This window comes from Eptesicus fuscus, chromosome 9 (assembly GCF_027574615.1).
Source record: "Eptesicus fuscus isolate TK198812 chromosome 9, DD_ASM_mEF_20220401, whole genome shotgun sequence".
NCBI lineage: Eukaryota > Metazoa > Chordata > Mammalia > Chiroptera > Vespertilionidae > Eptesicus > Eptesicus fuscus.
The window spans coordinates 45,934,175-45,947,443 of record NC_072481.1 but is presented as its reverse complement, the minus strand read 5'-3'; the positions used below and the strand labels follow the sequence as shown (position 1 = coordinate 45,947,443).

Sequence of the window (13,269 nt, the reverse complement as noted above, 5' to 3'; positions counted from 1 at the left end):
ATGGTATCACTTATAAGTAGAATTTTTAAAAAGATATACACAGAGAATATAAAGGTGGTTGCCAGGGGCTAGGGGATGAGGGGAATAGGGAAAGGCTGATAAAAGGGTACAAAGTTTCAGTTATAAGATGAATAAGATCTGAGGATTTAATTTTTTAAAATGGTGACTATAGTTGAAAATACTCTATTATAAAACTGAAACTTGCTAAAACAATAGAACCTAAGAATTTTTTTAAAAATATGTCTTTATTGATTTTTTTTTAGATAGAGAGGAGGGGGAGGGAGAGAGAGAGAAAAACATTGGTCGGTTGCCCCCTGCATGCACCCAGATCGGGGACCGAACCTGCAACCTGGGCATGTGCCCCAACCAGGAATCAAACCGGTGATCTTTCGATGCTCAAATAAATTAGCATTTATTAATTTATTAATTAAATGTTATTTAATTAATGTTAAATCATAAAATATATTACAATTATATTTGTGTATTATAATCTCAATATGGCTGAAAATGATTTTAGTTGCAAAGAATCTACAAAAAAGCTACTAGAACTCATAAGTGTGTTTAACAAGGTTGTAGGATACAAGACGAATATACATAAACCAATTGTATTTTGTTTTTTCACAACCCGTTTGCACAAGAACACAGGTGTGGTGAAAACCACCACTAAATCAAAGCCAAAACGGGAAGGGAAAGACCTACGTTAACACTATTGTTACTGGGCACGAACCCGTAGGTTCCTGCAAGTCTGCCACTACTGGCCATCTGGCCCACAAATGTGATGGAATCGACAAAAGAACTGTTGGAAAACTTGAGAAGGAGGCTGCTGAGGTGGGAAAGGGCTCCTTCAAGTATGCTTGGGTCTTAGGTAAACTGAACGTGAACGTGAGTGTGGGCTCCCCATGGATATCTCCCTGTGGAAATGTGAGACCAGCAAGTATTATGTGACCATCATTTATGCCCCAGGACAGAGACTCCATAAAAAATGGAACAGACCGACGAATCTCAGAGGGAAGGTGGGTGGGATGGGGGAGAGATTAACCAAAACATTTATATGCATAACCCACGGACACAGATAGTAGTGTGGTGAAGGCCTGGGGAGGGGGGTGGGTGCAGGATAGAGAGAGTTAATGGGGGGGGGGGGGAGGAACATCTATACTTTCAACAATAAAGATAAATTTAAAAAACAACATCATCATCACTGGCACACCTCAGGCTGACTATGCTGTCCTGATTGTTGCTGCTGGTGCTGGTGAATCTGAAGCAGGCATCTCCAAGAATGGGCAGACCTAAGAGCATGCCCACCTGACTTACGCGCTGGGTGTGAAACAACTGACTGTTGGTGTTAACAAAATGGGTTCCACTGAGCCACTCTACAGCCAGAGGTACGAAGACATTGTTAAAGAAGTCAGCACCTACATCAAGAAAATTGGCTACAACCCCTGACACAGTAGCATGTGTGCCATTTTCTGGTTGGAAGGGCAACAACACGTTGGAGCCAAGTGCTAACATGTCTTGGTTCAAGGGATGGAAAGTCACCTGTAAGGATGGCAATGCTGGTGGAACCAGCTGCTGGAAGCTCTGGATGGCATCCTGCCACCAACTCATCCACATGACAAGCCCCTACATCTACCCCTCCAGGATGTCTACAAAACTGGTGGTATTGGTACTGTCCCTGTGGACCGAGTGGAGACTGTTATTCTCAAACCCGGCAGGTCACCCTTGCTCCAGTCAATGTTACAACTGAAGTAAAATCTGTTGAAATGTCTCATGAAGCTTTGAGTGAAGCTCTTCCTGGAGACAATGTGGACTTCAACGTCAAAAAGGTGTCTGTCAAAGAAGTTTGTCATGGCAGTGTGGCTGGTGATAGCAAAAATGACCCACCAATGGAAGCAGCTGGCTTCACAGCTCAGGTGATTATCCTGAATCATCCAGGCCAAATCAGTGCTGGCTATGCACCTGTGCTGGGTTGTCACACAGCTCACATTGCTTGCAAATTTGCTGAGCTGAAGGAGAAGATTGATCATTGTTCTGGGAAAAAGCTGGAAGATGGCCTAAAGTTTTTGAGATCTGGTGATGCTGCCATCGTCAACATCATTCCTAGCAAGCCCAAGTGTATCGATAGCTTCTCTATCCTCCGGGCCGTTTTGCTGTTTGTGACTTGAGACAGTTGCTGTGGGTGTCATCAAAGCACTGGACAAGAGGGCTTGCAAAGTCACCAAGTTTGCCCAGAAAACTCAGAAGGCTAAATGAAAATTATCCCCAATACCTGCCACCCCGGTCATAATCATTGGTGGAAGAATAGTCTCAGGACTGTTTGTCTCAATTGGTCATTTAAGGTTTTTTTTTTAATACTAGAGGCCTGGTGCATGAAAATTTGTGCACTAGGGGGGTCCCTCAGGCCAACCTGCACCCTCTCCCAGTCTGGGAGCCCTCAGGGGATGTCCAACTGACGGCTTAGGCCCGCTCCCCCCAGGAAGTGGGCCTAAGCCGCAGTCTGGCCTCCCTCTTCGAGAGGTGACTGGGGAGTCGATCAACGATGGCGCCGGCTCTCGAGCAGCCAGCCCCACCCCCATTGTCCCCCATCGCTGCCCCGCCGCCAGTGGCCTCCCTCTGCGGGAAGCGACCAGGGATGCACTGGATGGTGAGTGGCCAGACCCACCCCCCATCACCCTACTGCCACCGGTTGCCGCCCCCCAATCACCGTCCCCTCTCTCTGCCCACTGGTACCCGCCCTCTGCTGATCAGTTGTTTCACCGTTCGGTCGATTTGCATATTAAGCTTTTATTATATAGGATATTTTTATTGGTTTCAGAGAGGGAGAGAGAGGGAGAGAGAGATAGAAACACCAATGATGAGAGAGAATTATCGATCAGTCACCTCCTGCATGCCCCCCACCGGGGATCGAGCCCACAACCCGGGCATGTGCCCTTGACCAGAATTGAACCTGGAACCTTTCAGTCCACATGCCAACGCTCTATCCACTGAGCCAAACCAGCCATGGCAGTCATTTAAGTTTAATAGTAAAGACTGGTTAATGATTACAATGCATCATAGAACCTTCAGAAGGAGCCCTGGCTGGATAGCTCAGTTAGTGCATTGTCTCAATACTCCAAGGTTGTGGCTCTGATCCCAGGTCAGGGCATATACAAGATTTAAGCAATGAATGTGTAAAAAGGTGAGCAGCAGATGGGTGTTTCTCTCTCCCCGCCCCCTCTCTAAAATCAGTAATAAATAAATAAAATTTTAAAAGCCTTCAGAAGGAAAGGAAAATGTTTGTGGGCCATTTGAGTGTGTGTGTGTGGGGGGGGGGGGGGGAGTTTTAAAGTTATTCGTTTTTAAAATCAGTACTTTTCAATGTAAAGAACTTGACCAAAACTCTGTCACAGAATTTTGAGACCCACTTTAAAACAAAGTTTAAATGAGAGGGAAAAAAAAAAACAATTTTGTTTTCATAAACTATCAATAAACAATTTTAAAATGAATTAAATTAATTCAATTATAATAGCACCACAAGAATAGAATACTTAGGAATAAATGTAACAAGAAAAGTGAAAAAAAAAATCAAGTAAACAACATTGCTGAGTGAAATTAAAGAGGGTTTATTTAAAAAATTGGGAGATATACAATGTCCATGGGTTGGCTGATTCAATATTAAAATGGCAATTTCCCCAAATTGATGTATAAGATTTAATGTAATACCTATCAAAATTTCATGGGCTGTTTGTGTGGAAATTAACAACCTATTTCTAAAATTTATATGGAAGTACAAAGAACTTAGAATAGCAAAATAATTTTGAAAAAGAAACTGTTGGGGGGCTTTATTTTATTTTAAAACTTAGTACAAAGCTAGAATTCTCAAGAAAGAATAGATATTTAGATGGACAGAAGAGAACAGAAAGTCCAGTAAAAGAGCTGGTCAACTGATTTTCAAGAAATATGTCAAGTAATTTAATGGGGAAAGAACAGTCCTTTCAACAATAGATGCTCAGACAATTGGATAAACACCAACAAAAAGACGACACTCAACTCTTCCCTTACACAAGACATAACAACTTAAAGAAAACATAGGATGAAATCTTTGCAGCCTTGGACTAGTCAAAGAATTCTTATGTATGACTCAATAGGTATGAACAATCAAAGGCAAAAATCAACAAATAGAATTTTATCAAAAATAAAATGTTTGCTCTTCAAAAGACACAATTAAGAAAATGAAAATACTTGCAAAACATATATCTGATAAAGGACTTGAATCCAGAATATATAAGAACTTTTATAATTCAACAATAAGAGAACAAACAACTTTATAAAAAAAAGGGAATAAAATAATTGAATAATTACCTCACCAAAGATAAATAAATGGCAAATAAGTACACAAAAAGATGTTTAATATCATTAGTCATAAGAGGAATGCTAACTAAACCAAAAGGAGATACCATTACACACCGACTAGACTGGCTAACCAAAAAAGGCTAAGTGTTGGTGAGGACATGGAGAAGCACACACATTGCTAGTGAAATGTATAATGGAACAGCCATTTTGGAAAACTGTCACTTCGTAAAAAGTTAAATACACACTTACTATTTGACTTAGCAATTAAACTCCTAGGTACCTACCCAAGAGAAATGAAAACCTATGTACAAAGACTTGTACACAAACATTCATAGCAGTACTATTCAGAATAGCCCCCAAACTGGAAACAAGGTCTATCAAGTGATAAATCAATAAACAAAATGTTGTGTATCTGTAGACTGAGTATTAATCACAATAAAAGCACTATACTAAATGGAAGGAGACTGACACAAAAGACTACATATCGTATGATTCCATTTATATGAAAATTTTGGAAAAGACAGAACAGTAGAGACAGAAAAATCAGGGGTTGCCTAAGGCTGGTGGTGGGAAAAGAGATGGTTGCAATCGGGCATAAGGGAACATTTTGTGGTGATGAAAGTGTTCTAAAACTGAATTGTGGTGATGGTTGTAAATTTCAACAAAGTTTACACTTAAAGTGCATGAATTTTATGGTGTCTAAATTAAACCTCAATAAAGATGTTTTAAACAAAACAAAATGGAAACCTATTGGCATCCTCCTGGCATTCTTTTTGGCTCATCTTTGAAATATCTGGTGCCTGCAGAACTCTGTGGTAAATTCTCCTTGAGCTCTCCTCTCTACACCCTCCGGAGGCCTTGTAGGAGACCCAAGGCAGACATTTTAGCAAGCAATTCTCACCTTGGGGCACGATCTTCTTTCTCCTGGCAGAGGCAGCAGGAGAAAACTAACAAACAGGAGGACGGATAGAAGAGCATGATCAGGCTGGTGAAGACCTTAAAAGCATATCTTAACCTTTCATCATTCTTCTATCTAATACTTTGTAGTCTTTCCTGTGAAAAATTATTACTGTGGCTATAAAATAACAAGTATTACAGCAAGGTCCTTGTTGTCATAGAGCTAATGTTCCAGTGGTGTGAAACGGATGGAGGGATGGATGCACGGATTTATGGATGGATGGATGGATGGATGCATGGATGGATGCATGGATGGGTGGATGGATGGATTTTTAATTGTTTTGATTGATTGATTGATTGATTGATTGACTTTAAACTATATTTTTATTGATTTCAGAGAGGAAAGGAGAAATAAAAACATAAATGAGAGAGAATCATTGATCAGCCGCCTCCTGCACACCCCCTACTGAGGATTGAGCCCACAACCTGGGCATGTGCCCTTGACCAGAATTGAACCCAGGACCCTTCAGTCTGTAGGCCGATGCTCTATCCACTGAGCCAAACTGGCTAGGGCTATTTATTTTTGTTCATCCTCATCTGAGGATATTTTTTCCATTGATTTTTAGAGAGAGTGGGAAAGGAGGGAGGGAGGGAAACAGAGAAAGTAGGATCGATGTGAGAGAGACTCATCGATTGGTTGCCTCCTGCATGCACCCTGACCCCAGTGGGGATAAAACCTACAACCTAGGTATGTGCCCTTGACAGGAAATCAAACCTGAGACCCTTGTGCAGGCTAACACTCTAACCACTGAGCACACCAGCCAGGGCAATAGATTCTTTTTTTTTTTTTTTTTTTAAGTAATAAGGAAACACCTTAATTACTCTGAAGAGAGTTAAAAGGGCGATATCAGGGAATGACTGAACCAAACTCTAGGGAGAGGAGCACTCTACACACACTCCTTTTCCTTTTTCCTTTACTGTCTCTCGCCCCTCGAGTCCTTCTATTCCCTCTTAGCTTAAAATTCAGGGTCAATAAATGTAATCACTCCCAGTAAACTCCCTGGATCACCTTAGTTCTGTCACCATACTGCTAGCAAATCACAGCCCCAGCTAAATTCAACTTTTCATCTACATCGGTCTGATTTTAAACCTGTCACCAGGAACCTAACGAGACCCTTACTATTTCCCAGCTAACATCCTGCATGTCCCTGGCCCACTCACTTGCGTACATTCTACATTCCTATATTCACTTCCTGTTAAAGGACTGTTCCACACCTGGTCCTCTCTTTTCCCTCATTCTCACTTGCCACTGGTGATGGCTCCTCTTTCCTCACTGAGAAAACTAAAGAACCAGAAGAGAACTTCTAGTCACTCTTACCACATCCATGTGTCCATACTGGTGTACCCCTTAGACCCTGCCTTACCTCCTGTCTGTCAGGCTGTCCCCTATGTAAAAGCTTTCACTTGCAAATTGGATCCCACCCTCTTGCAGACTCAAGAACATAAGACCAGTCACTTCTCCCTCTCAGTCCTACATCGTGAATTTCTCTTCTACTGGACCTTTCCCATTAGTGTGCAAACAAATTATTCCAAGCACTTAATTGTTGTTGTTAATCCTCACCTGAGGATATTTATCCATTGGTTTTTAGGGAGAGTGGAAAAGAGAGGGAAAGACAGAGAGAAACATTGATGTGACAGAAATACATTGATTGGTTGCCTCCTGCAGGAACCCTGACCAGGGCCTCGGCAGGGGGAGGAGACTGCAACCAAGGTAGATGCCCTTGACCAGAATCGAACCTGGGACCCATCAGTCCACAGGCTGACGCTCTATCCACTGAGCCCAACCAGCGAGGGCCATTTCAAGCTCTTTAAAGACAAGTAAAACTCTCCCCTTGACTCTATTTTGCTCATTTGGTTACCATTTTATTTCTCTAACCCTTTGTAATCAAACAGTTGTTTATACTATCTGTTTTTAATTCCTTTTCTCCTGTTCTCTCTCAAATTCCCTCCAATCTAGCTTTTGTACCACCATTGATCTGAAACTGGTCTTTTCAAGGCCAACAAACCAAACCCAAGTAAAACCCTACCAGAGCCGAAACCGGTTTGGCTCAGTGGATAGAGCGTCGGTCTGTGGACTGAAAGGTTCCAGGTTTGATTCCGGTCAAGGGCATGTACATGGGTTGCGGGCACAGCCCCGGTAGGGGGTGTGCAGGAGGCAGCTGGTCGATGTTTCTCTCTCATCGATGTTTCTAGCTCTCTATCCCTTTCCCTTCCTCTCTGTAAAAAATCAATAAAATATATTAAAAAAAAAAAAACACAACAAAAAACCCTCCCAGAAAGGAGAATGAGCCCTGGCCGGCTTGGCTCAGTGGATAGAGCAATTGGCCTGCAGACTGAAGGATCGTGGGTTCAATTCCAGTCAGGGGCATATGCCTGGTTTGCGGGCTCGATCTCCAGGACGTGCAGGAGGCAGCCAATCAATGATTCTCTCTCATCATTGATGTTTCTATCTCTCTTTCCCTTTCCCTTCCTCTCTGAAGTCAATAAAAATACATTTAAAAAGAAAGGAAAATGAATGAGTCGGCTGTGAGTAAAAGAAAAGAGCTGTATCGGGGAACCTTGAATTCCAGCAGCTGGCTTGACTACCTGTACCATAGAATTCATTCGATAATTTGTCTTATTTTCCTCGATTTGGACCATACATCCTTTCCATACATTTTCTTTATTTTCTCTGGAATCTACTATTGCCCAGCTTTTTGAAGCAGTCTGAATTTCAGATTAACTGTTGATCATGTAGGCGAAAAGAAAGTAAAACGAAATCATAGCAGTGAGCGAGAAAACTTTCATTTATGTCTTATCTCTAAAATCAATGTGAAACCTCAGAAATCTAAAAGTCTCTTTAACTCAACCAGGAATAATTAAAGAATTGCCCCCAAACAATACCCCTATTCTATGATGAATGTAATTGTCATTTGTGGTAATTCTGCATCTATCCTTTTTTATAAGCGGCCTTACCAGGAATTTTACATATTAACCTCAGGCAGCTTGGAAAATCTGGCTGAGGTAGGCTGCTTGCTGATCTTATCAGCAGGGACAACTCCTTTCTTTGAGCAAGGTGGGTTTTACTGGAGACCAAATGAGGTGACATTTGACAATTGTCCTGGTCAGCTGGTTGATATAGGAAATCTCAGTGAAAATAATGCAAATCAGTACTTAGCAAAATGCAAGTCACAACCCATCTGTGGATGATGAAATTAATTTGGTGGGTTGACCAATTTTTAAAAAGATGACTATAACAGAAACTATCAAAATTTATACACATACTCAGAGTTGACATAGTTTGTGAGACTTTACATTTTTTTAAATTTTATTTAGTGTTGACTATATTATAGGTGTTCCCTATTTTCCTCTCCTTTGCTCCCCTCTACCCAGTCCCCATCCTACCCCACGCCTTCCCCACACCATTGTCTGTGTTCATGGGTTAAGCATATATGTTCTTTGGTTAATCTCTTCCCACCTCCTCCGTTGCCCTCCTCTCTGAGATCTGTCATTCTGTTCCATGCATCCATGCCTCAGTACTTAGTTCGTTCCTCAGTTTATTTTGTTCATTAGATTCACCGATAAGTGAGATCATGTGATGTTTGTCTTTCTCTAACTGGTTTATTTCATTTAGCATAATAATCTCCAGGCCCATTCGTGCTGTCACAAAGGGTAAGAACTTCCTTTTAATAGCCACGTGGCATTCCATTGTGTAAATGTACCACAGATTTTTTTTTATCCATTCATCTACTGATGGGCATTTGGGATGTTTCCAGATCTTAGTTATTGTAAATAATGCTGCTATGAACATAGGGTTAAATATATTCTTTCTGATTGGTGTTTCTGGCTTCTTAGGATATATTCCTAGAAGTGGGATCACTGGGTCAAATGACAGTTCCATTTTTAATTTTTTGAGGAAACTCCATGTTTTCCACAGTGGCTGCACAAGTCTGCATTCCCACCAGCAGTGCATGAGGGTTCCATTTTCTCCTCATCATCACCAGCACTTGTTGTTTATTGATTTATTGATGGTAGCCATTCTGGCAGGTGTGAGATGATACCTCATTATTTTAATTTGCATCTCTCTGATGATTAGTGACTTTGAGCATTTATTTCATATGTCCACTAGCCATCTGTATGTCCTCTTTAGACAATTTTCTCTTCAGGTCCTTTGCCCATATTTTAATTGGATTGTCTTCCTGATGTTGAGTTGTATGAGTTCTTTGAATATTTTGGAAATTAACCCCTTATCAGATGTATCATTGGCAAATATGTTCTCCCATACAGTGGGTTCCCTTTTCATTTTGTTGGTGGTTTCTTTTGCGGTGAAGAAGCTTTTTAGTTTGATGTAGTCCCATTTATTTATTTTCTACTTTGTTTCTCTTGCCCTAGGACAGTAGTCGGCAAACTCATTAGTCAACAGAGCCAAATATCAACAGTACAACGATTGAAATTTCTTTTGAGAGCCAAATTGTTTAAACTTGTACTTCTTCTAACGCCACTTCTTCAAAATAGACTCGCCCAGGCCGTGGTATTTTGTGGAAGAGCCACACTCAAGGGGCCAAAGAGCCGCATGTGGCTCGTGAGCCGCAGTTTGCCGACCACTGCCCTAGGAGATGTATTGGGGAAAATAGTGCTACATGAGATGTCTGAGATTTTGCTGCCTATGCTTTCTTTTAGGACTTTTATAGTTTCATGACTTACAGTTAAGTCTTTTATACATTTTGAGTTTATTCTTGTGTGTGGTGTAAGTTGGTGATCTAGTTTCATTTTTTTGCATGTACCTGTCCAATTTTCACAACATTTATTGAAGAGACGATCTTTACTCCATTGTATGCTCTTGCCTCCTTTATCAAATATTAACTGACCATATTGGCATGGGTCAATTTCTAGGACTTCTGTTGTGTTCCATTGGTCTGTATGTTTGATCTTGTGCCAGTACCAGGCTGTTTTTATTACAATGGCTTCGTAGTGTAATTTGATATCCAGTATTGTGAGCCCTCCAACTTTGTTCTTCTTTCTCAAGATTGCTGATGCTATTTGGGGTCTTTTTTAGTTCCATATATATTTTTGGAATTTTGTAAAATATGCTGTTGGTATTTTAATAGGATAGCATGAATCTGTAGATTGCTTTGGGTAGTATGAACATTTTAATAATGTTAATTCTTCCAATCCATGAACATGGTATATGCTTACACTTGTTTGTTCCTCTATTTCTTTTTCTTTTTTTCTTTGATTAATCCTCACCCAAGGATACTTTTCCATTGATTTTTAGAGAGAGTTAAAGTGAGGGGGAGAAACTGATAGAAAGAAACATAGATGTGAGAGAGACACATCAATTGATTGGTTGCCTTCCACAAGGGCCCCACTCAGGGCCAGGGATCGAGTCTGCAACTGAGGAACATGCCCTTGACCAGAATTGAACTTGGGTCCCTTCACTGAGCCAAACTGGCTAGGGCTATTTCCTTTTTCAATGTCCTATAGTGTTCCTACAGGTCTTTTAGCTCCTTGGTTAAGTTTATTCCCAGATATCTTTTCTTTTGTGTGTTGCAAGTTTGTGAGACTTTAGTTTTAATTATGAAGAGGTGTGTTCTGGACCATACAATTAAAATTTCAAAAATTAAAGCAACAGCCAATGTGACTGAATGCACTAATAAAAATTATGTAGAGGACATGTGGAAATTTTCCACCTCATGTGAGCAGAAGCATGGGAAACCCAGAGCACTTTAGAGAGGAGCTTCCATGTAAAAGATTAGGTGAAGAGCTTATAATTTAGTCTCTGAACTAAATTACCATCAGAAAGGCTTTACACTTTACAAACCACTTTTGCTAACTTGATCTCATTTGAGTCTTTTCTCCATTCTTTGTAGTAGACAAGACAGGAAGGAGGCAGGCTTCGATGATCCATCCAGTTTAAGTCAGGAACCCAGCTCCCAGCTGGGAGGAAGAATCTAGCCCCATACCCTCAGGGAGAGAGTTCACAAGGGTGAAAAGCCATGTGGGGTTCCAGCCAAGTGAACTGGAGTTCAGGGCAGAACTCCAGTTCCAGAAGGAATAATGGAAAGGATGAACAGGAACTGGGGAGGAAGCCCAGTTATTAAACAAGGCACACAGGTGGCCAGGCCCATCCCCAGCACATGAATTCCAAACTCCCATCTGCACTGTTCCAGAACCCCATGAAGAAGCAGCAGAAGAGTATCATGTGGATAAGGAGTGGGGTGGAGAAGTTATCCAGCACTTAACAGCGGCATGAGGAGACTAGTGGGAAATGGAATAAGTAGGCTTGCCAGATAAAATACAGGATGTGTACTTACATTTGGGCATCAGGTAAATAATGAATACATTTTAGTCTAAGTATGTCACATGCAACATTTGAGACACATTTAGACCCCAAAAGTGTTGTTTACCTGAAATTTAAATTTAACTGGGCATCTTGTATTTTTATTTACTAATCTGGCAAACCCTACATGTGAGTTATGGAGGATGAGGACGGAAGTTTGGCAGAGTAAGATCACAAATAGTCTTGTGTGCCATGCTAGTTTTTAAGCGAGGGAATAAGATAATCAGGTTTGCATTTCAGAATCATCATTGCAGTAGTCCTTAGGAGGACAAAGCAGTTCAAAAAGACAGGAACTGAGAAACCAGAAAGCTATCTAAATAGCCCAGACCCCAGGAGAATGGGCTATAACTGCTCACTTCACAATTTTACCTAATGCTAGAGAGAGTCCCTAGTTCACTTGGGCTGTAGAGACCAAACTATTCTTTCAAGAACTGCTCTTTGTTTTGATGGGTGGGGGATGTAGATATTTTGTCTTGCCCAAACCCTGTGTCACTTGCACACTTTTTGAGGCAGCTGGAAAGATGTATGTATATATCAGTCTCCTGCAAATAAGCCGAATGTCTTGTTCACCACTGCCTCCCCTCTTAGGTAATCAAATAAACACTTGTTGAATGAGTTCCTTACGGGCAAAGTCTATGTCTTCATTATCTTTGTTTCTTTAGCACCTGACCCAGGCCTGGAATAAATTTCTCAGAAAATGGCTCTTGATTAAAGTGGTCTAATTAATTAACAACTAGAAGTGCTTCCTATTAACTACACCTTCCAACATTACCTCAAAGTACAACCTGCATATTTTTCACACACATGCAAAAGAAGCCTGACTTTTATACTGGACCAGAAAACTGTTTGTAAAAGCTGCAGAACTACACTGATTAGATGGAGTTTTAAAAGTAATCTCATGTATGTGAAAATGTGAGCATTTTTTGTTTCTCTGGGGGTTTTCCTTGGGCATTTTCCTAACTACTTCCATAAGCTTTGTCACTGTTTGGATATTAATAAATCTGATCTTAAATATTTCCCAGGTAGGTCATCATAAAATGGTACAAACCAAGTACTTGTCTTCAGTCCACCAGCATCAGTAATTTATATATGTTTGGTTTTTTTTTGTTTTGTTTGTTTTTTTAGGCTAAAGTGTGAACTTATTGAGGGCAGAACCTATTCTTTTTTTTTAAATATATTTTTACTAGAGGCCCGATGCACGAATTCATGCATAGGTGGGGTCCCTCTGGATGGACTGCAGGGATCAGGCTGAAACCTGCAGTCCAACATGGCCTGCAGCTCCTACCTGCTGCTCCCGCTCATCCCAGCCCCACTGTGCCTGCCCCGGGCTCGCGCCCAATCAGTGCCAATCAGGAGAGGCTCACGCTGCTGCAGCACTCACCAGCGATGAGCCCTGCGTCTGGCCCCCACCAGTGCACGATCGGGCAGGGGAGGGACCTCAGGAGGGCTCCAGGGCGTGTCTGGCCCATCTCACTCAGTCCCAATAGGCTGGACCCCAGCAGCAAGCTAACCTACAGGTTGGAGCATCTGCCCCCTGGTGGTCAGTGCACATCATAGCGAGTGGTTGAGCAGCCTTAGCTTATCATTAGCTTATTACGCTTTGATTGGTTGTTCAGTTGTTCTGCCGTTCGGTCTATTTGCATATTACCCTTTTATTATATAGG

At 41.4% G+C, this 13,269-nt stretch overlaps 1 pseudogene; it reads left to right on the top strand.

The window, feature by feature from the left end:
- The first annotated feature begins 497 nt into the window (after positions 1 to 497).
- On the top strand, positions 498 to 2,250 carry LOC103284241 (elongation factor 1-alpha 1-like; annotated as a pseudogene).
- Positions 2,251 to 13,269: the final 11,019 nt, after the last annotated feature.